The sequence below is a fragment of the Solanum tuberosum genome, unplaced genomic scaffold, assembly GCF_000226075.1.
Source record: "Solanum tuberosum cultivar DM 1-3 516 R44 unplaced genomic scaffold, SolTub_3.0 scf00088, whole genome shotgun sequence".
Taxonomy (NCBI): domain Eukaryota; kingdom Viridiplantae; phylum Streptophyta; class Magnoliopsida; order Solanales; family Solanaceae; genus Solanum; species Solanum tuberosum.
Window position 1 is genome coordinate 1,102,385 of NW_006239011.1, and position 15,355 is coordinate 1,117,739.

Consider the following 15,355-nt stretch of genomic DNA (forward strand, 5'->3'; position numbering starts at 1 on the left):
AGGGTGACTTATAATATGGGACGGAGGGAGTATGAGAAAGAGAATGTATAGGCTTAGACGGGAGAGGGTCTACAATTTATGACGGTTGGTCTAAAAATTTCTGGATTATATGACTGCATTTATGATTGAAATAAATCAATTTTGTGGATATCGATTGCACTTCACATATTGTCACGCCCAAATTGATTCACTTTAGTAGTAAAATACCATTCGACATTCAACAATATGGCTTCGTAGGGTCTAGGTGAAACATAAGGGCTTTATGGGGATCTTTTACATATTCAACCTATTTCACATATTTTCAAAGCAATGTTGCTCACTACTAAAAAACTGTAAAAAAAAAAGGGTAAAAAATGATGGACTATTTCACTTTTTTCGTTAAAATTGACGGAAAAGCGACGCAGTCATGTCCGTCGCTTTTTGGCTCGATGCTTTTCAAAAAGCGACAAACAGCGTCACTAAAAAGCGACAGACTACGTCGATTTTTGAGTTTGTCGCTTTTTAATTATTTTTTTTCAGTAATTTTTTTTTAACAAAAGCAACGGATGTTGCTTTTATATATTTTCATTTATTTTTTATTTTCAAAAAACGACGCAATCCGTCATTTTTTTGGAAATTTATATTTTGAAAATCCCAGAAAAGCGACGGACTAAAGGACATTGTCCGTCGCTTTTTTGGTAATTAATTTTTTAAAATACCTAGAAAAGCGACGGACTAAATGACTCTGTCCGTCGTTTTTTTGGGTTTATTTGAAAAAAATAATGTAAAAAATCGACGAACAAAATCACTCTGTCCATCGCTTTTTCTGCAATTTTTGCCAGTTTCTGCTACCCACCTGCAATTATAATTCAATTCATATTCAACCAGCCCAATCAAACAATATAATGTAAACATCACACACAACATATAAAACATCAAACTTAAATCAATATTCAAAAATGTGTAAATCACAATACAAAAACTTATAAAGTATTTCAAAATGTGTTTCAAAAGAGACCTAAACTAGGGAGTGGCATCTACAAAATCCTCTTCCTCCTCCTCATTGTAGTCGTCGGTGTCCTCGGGAGCCGAAGTAGTAGGTCGACAAGCGAGGTTCATCACTTGTTATTTGATTTGCTGAACAGTCACACTCATTCTTTATTGTTCAGCTACTCTTCTCTGCTCCAACTCTGTCAGTGCCAATGTAAGTTGTGCTATTTGAGCCGACATAGCAGCAATCTGAACACCGTCAAGTGCCTCGACTTGGCGTGATGATCCAATACCTTATAAGCCTAACTGGAGTCGTCCCTAGACCATAGAATCTACCCTTGTGTGTCCTCCCTACCACTTCTGTCCAAATTTGGGTGGACAGTTCAGGTGTCATTTGGACCAAACTATCTAGATTCTCAGCGACGTACTGATGAAACTCATTCTGCATATTAAATATAAACATTGAAATCAATATATATACATATCATAAATATATTCACTATTAATATATATTATTCATATTAAATAACTTACAAAAGTTCGTTCGGCCCTTTCCTCTACCCATACATCCGGATCCGACTCATTTTCTTTCTTCTTCACATGAGTCTTCTTGAAAACATCCAGTCCAATGGGAGTGCGCCCCAATTATTTTTCCTATAAATAAAAACTGAAATTTATAACGATATATATGAAGCAACTAATTATTTATTTAAAAGTTTGAATTAGAACTTACCATCTCTCTTGTAATTGTTCCAACGGTCTTTGCATCTCCGATGTGCAACGAGCCACCCTTAAGACTGCCTCTAGCCTTTTTGGCTCGTTCTGATATTGCCTTAAACTTGTCTGTGTTCCAATACTGACGCAATTCATCAAAAACATGAGGCAACATCCAACCCGGACGTTGATCAGTATCCCAGACTTTTTTTAGCCAGCTAGACGGTCTCAGGGATGCCCTCCTCTCTAATGTGATCGCAATGACCAAATTGTACCTTGACTCCCAAGTACACATAGTCTGAAAAAAATTGAATAGCATTAATTAGATCGATAGTAAAAAAAAATGTAAAGTATACTAAAATTAATAAACTTAACTAAAAAATATATACCTTAAATTCATTAAACATCGTCTGGCATATACTATTTGGAATCTCGCTCCAAGAGTGATAAGCATGTGTATAAAGTCTTCTAACACAGTCTTTTAAAGCCCAGTGTAACGACCTGAACCGTCGTTATTTAGGAAAAGCAAAAATTCATGAAATTCTGGGACATTGTCCCACTAGGGCGGGCTAGATGCCATTAGGGCGGCGGCGCCATGGCGGGGTAAACTGGTGCCAGAGCGGAATATGCGAGATAAAATATAAATAATGCAAAATTTTATTTTCTCCTTCTTCCTAAAACACCTAAAATAGATGGAGATCACCCCAGAAACCCTCCAAAAGCTGCTCTAAGCTGGGGAAAGAAGGAGGAAGAGAGTTCTAGCATGGGGATGGCAAAAGCTTGTCAAATTCCAATTAAATCCACCGTTCCATCGTCCGAAAATCAAAAAATTATTTACAATTCTACGAATGCTTGGCACCCAGGTAGGCTAGGTTTTATTAATTGAGTAGTTATAAATCTGTGCTCACTTCATATTTAATGTAAATCAATGGTAGGATTTATGCGTAGGCCTTCGTGCACCGAACAGAAGATGATTTAAATCATAGAAAAAAGCCTTAGGTGATGAACTAGGGCTAAGTTGGTTGAATTATTGTTAAGTGATATATGTCGATGAATACTTCATTGTGATGGTTGTGATTTCATGATTGTGTGATATATGATGTTCTTGCTTCATTATAATACGTGTATGTATGCAATGTTGCATTATTGATCACACTATTGGTAATGAGATAGATGAATGATAAATGTCATGAATCATGACTTGATTATATGATTATGAGAATGTAATTGTGATTGTGATTGTGGTTGTGGCTTGTTGAATGGATCGGGTGTTGCATTCCGAAACACTAACTTGGATCGATTGCCACGTTCCGGCATAAATATGGGATCGATTGCCAGGTTCCGACATAAATATTGGATCGAGTACCACGTTTCGGTATGATAACAATTTGGGTGTGGGTTCCATGAGAGAACCAATGACTTGACATAATTGTGTATCTTGAGGGCTGTGAAATTGAATGATATTGTAATTCCCCGGAGTTGTTATATGGTTATGAGGACTTATATCTGATTGTTCTTTTATGTTGAGTAAATTTGTTACGTATCTCATTGTTGAATGAATCAGGAACGACAAGGGTTCAAGGGTCATAATAATTGAGAGCAAGGGTTGTCCGTGTGTTGTAAGGGTAAAAAGTGGGGGTAGTGTATGTGTAATTACTTAGGTGGATTTCACCTTGGAGGAAAGGTATGTCGTGGGTGGTTAGTCGGAATGCCTGTAGTTGTATTCGTGGACTCTTCTATGCGTTAGAATGGTTAGGCTAAGATCAATAACCTAGTAAGTAGGTTGACTGAGAAGGTGGTTAGTAGTAAGGGTGCTAGTGTAATTCTGTGGTGTTCCAGAGAGCGTAAAAGTGGAGAAGCAAGTGGTTTATCGCATATTCTTGCTAGTTGTTCTCTTATGTTATGCGGTGGGCGTCGGGTTGACCGATGATGCCTACCAGTACGTGTGGTTTTGTACTGATACTACTCTTGCTATGTTGTTGGGCATAGTCTGGATGTAGGTTGGTGATGTTTCATTAGATGAAGACAAAGAATTCTCCAGCAACTTCTACTTTTCCTTTCGCATGGTGGAAGCTGTGTCTTTTCATTATTATGTCCTGTTGTACTCTTAATAGCTCTTGTACATGTTTAGACTAGATCCTTGGGGGTGTTAATTACTTTACAAGTCTTAACCCGAATTTGTTTTAAGAAGGTTTTCATTTATAAAAATGCTATAATTTCATTTACCTCCATTTTTCGTTAATTTTCCGCATGCTTTAGCTATTGGGATATAAGGGTTCTCCTACTTAGGTGTTAGAGTAGGTGCCCGCACGGCCCGGTGGGTTGGGTAGTAACAAATTGATATCAAAGCCCAGGTTACTGGTCTCCATTACAAGAGCAAAATGTGGACTAGACTCCTACGGATTGGTTTGTTGACGTCCACATCTAATCTTCAGGAAGCTAGGAAGCATTCTAGGAAATTGTTCCACTTTTTCTCTCCTTTCGTGCAAGTGTCGCTTGTGGTATGACTTGGGTCCAATTGGTATCTCAACAAAGTAAATCGGACGTCGTGATTACGACTGAGGGGCCACAAGCAAAGCAAATTGGAACTGAGAAGATTCCAATTGGTATCTGGTTCGAAGGGTTGCGTAATTGCATGGATGATGGGAAATGGTCATCCATAGATGCAAACTAACTAAGAACTTGGACTTGTCTGTGCATTGTATCTTGGAAACTGTGAATGTGTTTTTCTTGACATTCGAATTAACTGCGACTGCGTGCTTCTTGTTGTCTAAATCAACTGCGAGGTTGTCACACCCCTTTTTCGCGCGGCGAAAGGATTTTTCCAATTTAAGTGATGGTATTGATTAAGGGATTATTTTATTTTTTCAGAGTCGCCACTTGGAATTGAGTTATGGTTATCCAAGTCACCTTTTCTTTTTAATCTCTAATAAAAAGGAAATGACTCTTTATTTGGTCTGCAAACTAGAAATTCGGGTAAGAAATTCTGTTGATCGAGGGGATGATATTAGGCATCCCTCGAGTCCCGTGTATCTAGCACGGTCGCTTTTATTGACTTATACTTATTTGAATTATTTTTGGATATATTCTTTATGCTACAGTTTCACTGATATTTTTATTGTTGAACTTTTTATTTGGTCTCGACCTAGATACGTAACCACATTCTTGGTTTTGACGTTTAGAGACATAACTGTCTTCTTTGCATCACACTTATTAACTTTATCTAAAAAGTGTTATTTTCAATTAATGAATTATAATTATATTTTTGGAACCACAAACTCGAAACCTTAAGGTTATAATCCTAATAAGGAACCACAAACTCGAAACCACGAAAGTGAACCTCGACCTCAACTTTTGTTTGTGAGTGAAAGAAAAAATATAAATAAAATGTGAGTTGTTTTTTTTCTTTTTTCCGTGGGTCTGTGTTGCGTTTTTTCTTCCTTTTTTTTTGTACGTTTTGTGTGTGTGCGCAGAATGGGTTTTTTGTGTGTTGTGCGTATGTATGTTGGTTGTATTTTTCCTCCTCCTCTTTTTTTTGCCGTAGGTTTGTTTGTAGTGTTTTTCCTTTGCTGATGGTTTTTTTTTCGTGTGTGAATGTGTATTGTTGTGTATTTTTTCTGTGGGTGTCTGGGTGTTGCTTTTTCTTTTTGGTTGCTGATTTTATCTTTTGGGTTGTAGGCTTTTTTTTTTGAATGTTTTTTTTTCCGTCTTGTGTAGTTGTAGTAAATAGGTATAGGGATAAGTGGGGAGTGGGGTAATGTGAGGTGTGAAAGGTGTGTTGTGTGCAGATGATGGGGTTGTGAGTGGAGTGGGGTGAGACGTGCGTGAGTGGGGGGTAGGTTCTGTAGGTTAGTTTTAGTTTTTTTTTTTTTTAATATAACACAATATAATATAATATAATATAATATAATATAATATAATATAATATAATATACTAAGAATATTATTTAATTATTTTTTAAAACTAACAAAAATTGAGTAGCTAATAAAAATTATAATTAAGAAATACTAGTTTATTTATTAAACTAAAATTAAACTAAAACATATTATTTTTATTATTTTAAAATAAACTTACTAAAATAAGACAAAATTAATATATCTAACTTAGAAATAAAAGAAACATTTAAGGAATAAAAAATAGTGTAAAATCCTATGTTCGGTCAAACCGATAGGTTTCCAGAACACAAATCTTTTTAAAAAAAGACTTATCTTTGTGATTGGTTTCCATATCCTTTAGGGTAGATGGAGAAAATAGATAGAAATTAAAATTTCCATGAACACATGACAATCATGACTTTTCATACCTATCAATTTTCCTTTCCTATTCATATCTGCCCGCTTTTCTAAATTCGAAGCATAGCCCTTCGACATCCTCAAATTTTTAACCCACTCACAAATTTCACGTTTCTCATCCAATGTGAATGAAAAGCTGGCTTTGGGCTTAACTATTTTACCATTTTGTAATTCCTGCAGCCATAAGTCTTTTCTCCTACAATATTCCTTTATGTCCATTCTAGCTTTTGGATTGTCTTTTGTCTTACCCTTAACATCCATCTCCGTGTTAAACAAATTGTCAAAATAATTTTTTTCAATATGCATCACATCAAGATTATGTCGTAGCAGATTGTTCTTTCAATACGGCAACTCCCAAAATATGCTTTGTTTGGTCCAATTATGTTCAACACCATATCCAGGAAGTCTAGAAGGTGAAGCTTCTGTAATTTTAGGTAATTAAGAAACTCTCTCCCAAATTTGATGCCCTGTGAGTAATGGAAGTGGGGTCACTTTTCAATCTTATTTTTCCTAAATGCATTTTTCATCTTTCTAAACTCATGATCCATTGGTAAGAACTGGCGATGACAATCAAATCATGTATTTTTTCTGCCATGCTTTAACGTGAATGACTTACTATTTTCCATGCAATACGGACATGCTAGCTTTTTCACTGTCATCCAACCAGACAACATCTCGTATGCAGGAAAATCATTAATAGTCCACATTAAAGAAGCACGCATAACGAAATTCTGCTTAGTTGATATATCATAAGTCAAAACACCTTCAGACCACAATTGTTTGAGCTCATCTATCAATGGTTGTAGATAGACATCAATCAAACTTTTTGAATTACGGGGACCTGAAATAACACAACTTAGAAAGATGTAGGGACTGGTCATGCACATTTCAGGAGGAAGATTATATGGAGTAAGAAATACCGATCATAACACAACTTAGAAATATGTAGGGACTGGTCATGCACATTTCAGGAGAAAGATTATACAGAGTAAGAAATACCATCCAGCATGAATAAGGCGAAGCATTATTAGAGAATGGTGTGAAGCCATCTGCACACAACCCCAATCTAATATTTCTTGGTTCACTACCAACAGATGAATGAGACAAGACACCCAACAGCCTTCTATATTCACGATGCCATCTCATATGTGGGGCAGACCTCATCGATGCATACAACCTCTTTAACCTAGGAATAAGAGGTAGATAATACATCGCCTAAACTGGGACCATCTTTCCAGTCGGAGTCCTCTTCTAACGAGCATGTCCACAAAACTTACAATTTTCTAATTCACTATCAGTCTTGTAAAACAACATGCAGCCATTAACACAACAATGAATTCTATCATACGTCAATCCTAAGTTGGAAACCAAACATTTTTCCTGATAGAAGTTCTTAGGTATATTAAACTCCGGATTAACTAGTTCACCCAAAAGATCAACCATTGAGTCCATAGCCGCATTAGGAACATTTCAACCTGATTTAATATTCATTAATCTAACCGCAACTGACAAGGAAGAATGCAGACTCCCTTCACATAGTGGACGACTAGACTCTTCTAATTGATCATAGAAGCGACTTGCTTCTTCATTAGGAGTTTCATCAACATATTGTTCGGGTTTCTTCCCACCTTGAACCCCAAAGCATCATTGGTCATTTCATGAACCCTATCATGTTCAATCCTATCATCATGTTCAACCCTAATTTGGTCATGTGGTGCAAGCATATTCTATTCATCTACATGCATCGAATTATAAAACATACAATTCAATCCATCTCTTTCTCCATAATCAATCCATACAAAATATCTAGGCTTAAATTCATTACAGTACAAATGAACCATAACTATATCTGGTTCAAAAAAATTTAAGCACCTACATGCACTACAAGGACACCTAACCAATCCATTATTCTTGAAAATGTCAAGTGTCATTGTATGTTCAATAAAATCTCTAACACCGTCAATAAACTCAGGTTTCAAACCAGCACCAGTTTCATAATGCATATTATACATGCACAAACGATAATCCATATACAAAAATATAGATATTCAATTATATTATAAATTAAATTTAATAATAATTTTACTACAGTAAACTAATTTATATTGTTAATACATATTTATAATTACTTATATACCTAATTAATTAGTTCATAAATACTACATTTCAAGATCTACAAAGTTCAAGTTTAATTAATTCATAACTTTTAATTAAGTTTAAGCTTTCAAACTAATTAAGTTCAAGTTATTATAAATTAAATTGAAAGTTATAATTAAGTTCAAATATATTAAGGTCAATGAGATTTTAATAAGTACTTCAAAGTTCAATTATTAAGTTCTATAATTAATTGAGGTCATCAAGAATTAATTAATTATTAAGTTCTAAGTTCAATGTTCAAGTTCTAAATTCAAGTTCATATCAAAGTTCTAAAATTAGTTATACATAAATACTTCAAATCCAAAAATTAGCTAGTTATTATATTCAAGTTCAAGTTCAAGTTCAATAACTAAATTCAAGTTCATATCTAATTTCTAAACTTAGTTATATATAAACTTCCAATCCAAAAATTAGTTATATTCAAATTCTAAGTTCAATTTTTCTTCATTTTCTAAATTCAAGTGCATATAATCTCTAAAATTAGTTAAATATAAAATTTTAAGCCAATAATAATTAGTTATATTCAAGTTCTAATTAAGTTCAACAACTTCAAGTTCTAAATAAATTCATCATATATATCAAATTTCTACAATTAGTTATACATAAAATTCTAACTCAAGAATTAATTAGTTATATTCAAATTTCAAGTTCAAGTTCTAAATCTAACTTCAATTCATCAATTTTCAATTCATCTAACTTCAAATTAACACTCCACTAACTAACAATCAACCAATCCTAACTAAAATCAAAAACCCTAAATCATTCACTAACTAACTAACAATCAATTAAAAACAAATTCAATACACTAATTAACAAAATCAAATCTAACTCAAATTGAAAAAAAATTAAAAATAATTTCATGAAATCCTAACCTTGAATTAAAGGAGAAGGAAACAATGGAGAAACTATGGAGTGGGGTCGGGGTTGGTAGCGGCGCAGTGGAGTGGGGCAGCGGCGACGGGCAGCATCGACGTCTCTTTGTCGACGTCGACGTCGGCGTCTAGAGAGAGGAAGAGAGAAGGAAGAGAGAGATAAAAAATGGGAAATTTCGCGTCTCGGCTTCAGATATTTTAACAAAAGCGACGAACAACGTCTCTTTGTCCGTCACTTTTTAAAAAATATTTGACCAACATTTTGACCAAAAACCATTGACTAAGAGACACTGTCCGTTGCTTTTATTAAGTATTTGACCAGTATTTTGACCAAAAAGCGACGGACTAAGAGATGTTATCCGTTGCTTCTTTAAAAAATAATTAATCATTTAAATTAATAAAAAGCGACGGACGGCATGGTTATATTTGAATTTATAAATAAATATTTTTAATAAAAAGCGACGGACAAAGTCTCTAACTATTTTTAATTATTAATTATATATCTATTTGACGCAAAATTCCGCGAAATAAAGCGATGGACTAAGAGATGCTGTCCGTCGCTTTTTGTAAAATATTTTTTAAATATTTATTCAAAAGCGACGGACAATGTGACAATTGGCGTCGCTTTTCAGAGCGACGTCGTCCGTTGCTTTTTCTTCCGTCATTTTTAACAGTTTTTTAGTAGTGGTTAGACCATCTCCAACCCACTTCTATTTTACTCTCTATTATCTATATTTGTAGAGTAAATGTAACGACCCGCTAGGTCATTTTGAGAACTAGGACTATTTTAACTCTTTCCATAAAATTTAAATTAAAAACTTTAAAATATTCGGTAATTACGAGTATCTAGTTGATGAATTTTTATTTATTAAATAGTTAATATAGTTGAATAGTTAATGGGCCAAGTCCATGCCTTATTAATGGGAAAATTGTATGAAATAACAAACTATTAATTCAAATTAAATGTTATAGCCATAGTTTATTTTAATTGTAATTCGCAGCAAACATCCCCTTTTTTGTCATCTGATTCGGTATACAATTAATCATTTTCGGTATACAATTAGTCATTTTATACATTTCGGTATAAAATGTATAAAATGCGTTTGTGTTTGTATAAAATGAGAGAAAATAGTATATACAAATACAAATACATATATAAATTTTCGTCCTATACACTTATAATTATACAAATACAGATCTTATTATACAAATTACAAAGTATAAATGAATTTATACAAAATTGAACAATTTGTATAAAATTGGATGTTTATAGCGAATTATACAAATCAAAAGCTCCATAGCAAACATAAAATTTACTATGAAGTGCAATTATGCAAAATATAGCTATAACATACAAATATAATTTTTATGTTTGCTATATGTGAAAGTTGCTTTTATTCAATTCTCTTTATTACTTGGCCCACGTAATTAAAATATGTTAGTGGAGTTAGTTTAGAGAAGAAGGGAAAACAAAAGAGTTGGAAACTAATTTGTGCGGCGTAGAATACAGAGCAAAGAGGAACGGAATAAAATATTGCAGGTAAAAAGCTTTTCTTTAGCCGACTCTATTTTCTGCATAAGCGCGCATTAGTGGTATAAATGGTTGGTGTGAAGATATCTGTTGATAATGTATTATTTTGCTGTCACTTGGTATCACAAGTCTTTCCCAAGCATAGTACAGATTTGAAATAGTAGTCCAGCTCAATATCTAGATTTTTATGGTGGTATTAATTCCTATTGAGGGATTCATTCCATTGAAGGATAGATAATGAATTGGATAATTATTTTAAATGGTGTTAGTATACCTGATATCAGTACTTCAACTGAGGTGGCTCGCTTCAACATTAGATTGACATATTCTATTCCCTCCGATTTGGGATCTTGTCCCCGACAGCTAACTGGACCTTCTGAACCATAGAGGATGAAAATAAACACCCGTCACAGTAGAGAAGTGAAGTTGAAGGTGAGTTACTCGAAGTGGTAGAGAAATACCTGTAGCAGATCAGATCCGCTCCAATGCTTGAGGTCCAAATCGTTCAAGATATGTTAACACCTGTGTGGCGATTGGAAGAAACTATCATCGCACAAAGGCAAACATTGATTAATCTTTGCTCACAAGAGAGGATTTGTACACTCAGTCGTACCTCTCTTAGCTTGGAGGAAGATTCACTTTCCACCTTCTCTTTCTAGATTAGCTTTTTTGTTCATTTCTATTTTTATTCTCAATAAATCATGGCCCTGTAAGGTCATTTTAATTATAAAAAAAAAGAAAAAAAAGTTAGATACAATTTAAGTATAATTATTAGGTTAAATTGAATGATTGTTTACTTAGTAATGATTAGTATGCAATTATTAGACAATGATTACAAAGTTACGAATTAGAAAATCAATGCAGGGTTGGGGTTTTGGTTTTCATTTCGTAGTGATGTGCAGATAAGGGTTTTAAAAAGCATTGTTCTTTTATTCACATAAAATAATGGTTTCCTATAGTGGGTCCTTACTAGTACATGGTTGTTTAAAAGAAAAGAACGGAGGTTTTAATTTTGGATTGAAATTTTTTGTTTCTGTAGAATAATTATTTGGTTTCTTTTGTTAACATTGTAACCGTGTAAATGGGTAAATTATTGGAGGTGATGAAAGGGAAGGTTTGGATTGGTCTTGGTTATCGCCACTAGTTTAGTAACCAGTGGCTTCAATTTCAAATAATGTAATTTGTCATCGCATTATATATTAGGTGTATGATATTATATGCATACCAGTAGACTTATGTTAATTGGATAAATTAAGACTTAACCCTAGGCTTGAAATTTAGCAAATATGATTTGACATATAAATTATATCAAAATTATGAGCTTGATTAGAGATATGAGTGAATTTTTGGGTCTAGGATAGACATATAATAATATAGGTGTCTACAAACTCGCGTGCTTACAAATATTGCATAATTGGTAGATTGGGAACGTTCTGAAGCTTTGCGAAAAGGGAAGGAAAAATCTTGAGGATTTGTGGCACGTGTTCAGCATTCAAAGTATGTTAAGACTTTCAGACTTCGTTGATAAAAATGGAATAGACCATGGGTAAGGGCGAAAGATGGAGGTCTCATACCAATGGTGTAACGGGCATTGGTACGAGTACCGGTGTTATAAAGGGAAAGTTTATTACTGTAGAATGCAGATTGTAATCCGAGAATGCCAAAGCATATGGACATTAGCTGATATATTATTGAATTGATTTATTATGTGTGATTGTGTTCTTTATTGAACTCGTATACTTGTGATAACGAAGGTGATTACATATTATGCTGACAGTTGATTGATTAAGAAGCATCATCATCCCTTTTTTTTTTATAATTGAAATCATATTGTGCACATGTATTGACATGAGATTGAGTATAAGTTGGGCACGTGGAGATCGTCCGTGCTGGGATTGTGAGATGTTAAGATTATAATTTGAGCACGTGGAGATCGTCCGTGCGAATATTATTGATTAAACGGAAAAGGGCCTAAAATACCCTCGAAGTATTGGAAATGGTACACAATTACCCCCCATCCACCTATTGGCCCCCAAATACCCTTCCCATCCACCTTTGGGTCCAAATTTACCCCCTTCATAACAGATTACAATTTAAAATAATTAAATAATACTTTTAATTACGTGGCACTCAACCATTGGTTGTAATTTTAAACTCACCCATTACCCACCCATTTTAACTTAACCCGCCCCAAATGTTATTAAACCCGCCCCAACTGACCCAATACAAAAAAACCCATCTAATTAAAAGAACCCTAAAACCCAAATAAACGTAACACTACACTTCTTCCAATTTATTTCACTATCTACAGAGGGTTTAGAACATCAATGTTCTTCTTCTTCAATTTGTTATAAATGTCAACTTCTTCTTCGATTTCTTCCCCTGAAGAACTTCAATCTCGTACATGTAAGTGCGGATTTATGGCAAGATATTTTACTGCTACAACTCTTGAAAATGGTGGACGTCGATTCTACCGATGTCGTCGTCTTGGGTCAAATTCTTGTGGTTATTGGAATTGGATTGATGACAAACTTCCACGTCATGTGTCAACCATGATTCATAATCAAAAAGTTGAATTAGATTCAATTCGGAAAGAAAGAAATCATTTGAAGAAGATTGTGGAGGATATGGGTGGCATTGAAGATCCTTATTTGAAGGATATGATTGCCGACGAAATGTCTGAGTTAAAAGATATGAATGAAAATGAAATTTCTGATTTGACGAAAGTTTCTGCCTTGAAGGGAAAAATGTCAAATTTGGAGTTGACGGATAAAATTGAGAGTTTAGAAGAATGTATCTAGCTTGGATGATAAAGTTTCGAAGTTAGAGTTGAAAGTTCATCAATTGATAAGTTTGCTTGCAGTTTCTTGGGCTATTATTGTTGGTTTTGTAGCTGCCAAGATGATGTAGTGTGGTGCTATTGTTTGTGTTAAGTTAGTATTATTTGACTGTTAGTTTTGTGGTTTTTGGTTATTGTAACGACGGAATTTTGCAGCTTGATAAGCTGCATTTTGTTTTGAAAATTTGTCAAAATGATGTAGGTTGTTGTTCTGCCTATTAATGAAGAATTATGCAACTTGATAAGCTTCATTTTTTTGCATTTTGATGTAAACTATACATGAGAATGTAACTACATTCTCATGGTACACATAACTAGAAAGTAATAGCATATACCACAGGCAAAAATTGCAGAAGTGATGGATACTACTAGTGCTACCAGTAGTAGTTTCTTCTTTTCTAAACAATAAGGGAGATCAAGAAAGGAGGAAAATAACATATTTTTGGTTGAAAAGGAGACATTAGAAATAAGATGCAGCATGGAAGCACCTAACCTTTGTTCGAGTGCTCAAAAAGCTTAATGTTAAACTCTACTTGACTTGAATTATTAGGTAATCTTGACAGATCAATCAAATCACCATACCATAATAAGCACTCTCCACTATTGCTGTAAGCATAAGCATTGCATGAGCAATTGGATGAACATATATATTCAAATATCAGATCATTTCTCCCTTTCATTGATTCAGATGACACATGAAGTTTTACATTTAACATACGGATAAACTTTTTGTTATTGCTGCCACACTGCAACAGAATTTTTCTCACACACCCACCTGAATAGTTTCTAATATCCCAATCTAATTTAAACTTCGGTTCATAAACTTTTAAAAATTCACAGGGTGGACTGGCATTCATGTCACAAATTCCAAAAGCACCACAGAAATTTATTCGGTCACAATTATCAGTAGATCGAGACCATGCTAACTGCCAACTCTGATGATCTTTAGACCAGACCCATTGCAATCAAAAGTCTCTAGTTATGTGTACCATGAGAATGTAAATATATGATTAAATCAAATAATTTGCAAATTGCAACTACTCAGTGAAATACATAAGATGTAAACTATACATAGTACCATGTGACTGATGGAGACAAACACACTTCAACAAGAAAGGTAACTACCTGAAGAAGGCTCGCTATATTACTGAATGGTCACAACATTCAGAAGCCAAACTTACATAAAAAAACCAATCTCAGACATTAACATAACAGAACTCAACATTCCAATCTCAGACATCAAAACTGAGAACAAAACTCAGCAATTTGCCAACAACCTAGCATTCCTAGCTATCTCAGACATAAAAACTGAGAACAGAACTCAACAATTTGCCAACAACCTAGCATTTCAATCTCAGACATTAAAACTGATAACAGAACTTAACAATTTCATAAATTTTTCAGGTCACATAGCATTTTCAGCCCATAAAACATTGTCAGACTAATTTGTCATTAGCATACATGGCCAGTGACACACGGTTAAGTATCAGAAAATAGCAAACTAAGAAGTTTCAATGTGCCATTACATACTAAACAAAAACTTAAAACCACTACTTAGCAACTACTTTCTAATGCTTTCCCCTCTTTGCCTTAAGCTTGCCAATTTTTTTCTCCTTGTCTTTTGTCAACTGATTTGAGGTCACACATGCTTTGCCTTTCCAAGTTAGCTTTTTTGGTGAGTATGGCAGATTAGTAGGAATAGAAGCACCATTTTCATCACCCCTGAAACTAATCCTTCTTGAACCAATTGGTTGTTGTTGCAGCTTCTTCATTTGTAGTCTAGTCTTTTCCTCAGATATCATCCTAGGTGCAAACACTGTATCCTCATCCTCAGATTCAATACCATCTTCAAGTTCACCTTCATCAACAGTTGCAATTAAAGGTGCAACAACTATTTCTTTTCCACTGTTTTTAGACCTCTTTGGAATTGCATCAACTTTGTCCTTTGAAACATTTTTTCTCTTTGATTTTGAAGGACCA

General features: G+C 34.2%; 1 long non-coding RNA gene across 3 annotated transcripts; it reads right to left on the bottom strand.

Moving 5' to 3' along the window:
* Positions 1–977: 977 nt before the first annotated feature.
* On the bottom strand, positions 978–11,558 carry LOC102592112 (uncharacterized). 3 transcript variants are annotated; one of them, XR_001473397.1, is made up of 5 exons: positions 10,998–11,558; positions 10,811–10,909; positions 1,703–1,981; positions 1,504–1,623; positions 978–1,411 (listed from the first exon to the last, which is right to left on the bottom strand). It is a non-coding gene; the product is annotated as an uncharacterized lncRNA (long non-coding RNA). The 3 variants fall into 3 exon arrangements; XR_001473398.1 differs by lacking the exons at positions 978–1,411; positions 1,504–1,623 and having other exon boundaries at positions 1,702–1,981; positions 10,998–11,549; XR_001473396.1 differs by lacking the exons at positions 978–1,411; positions 1,504–1,623; positions 1,703–1,981 and having other exon boundaries at positions 10,609–10,909; positions 10,998–11,545.
* Between the last annotated feature and the right edge of the window lie 3,797 nt (positions 11,559–15,355).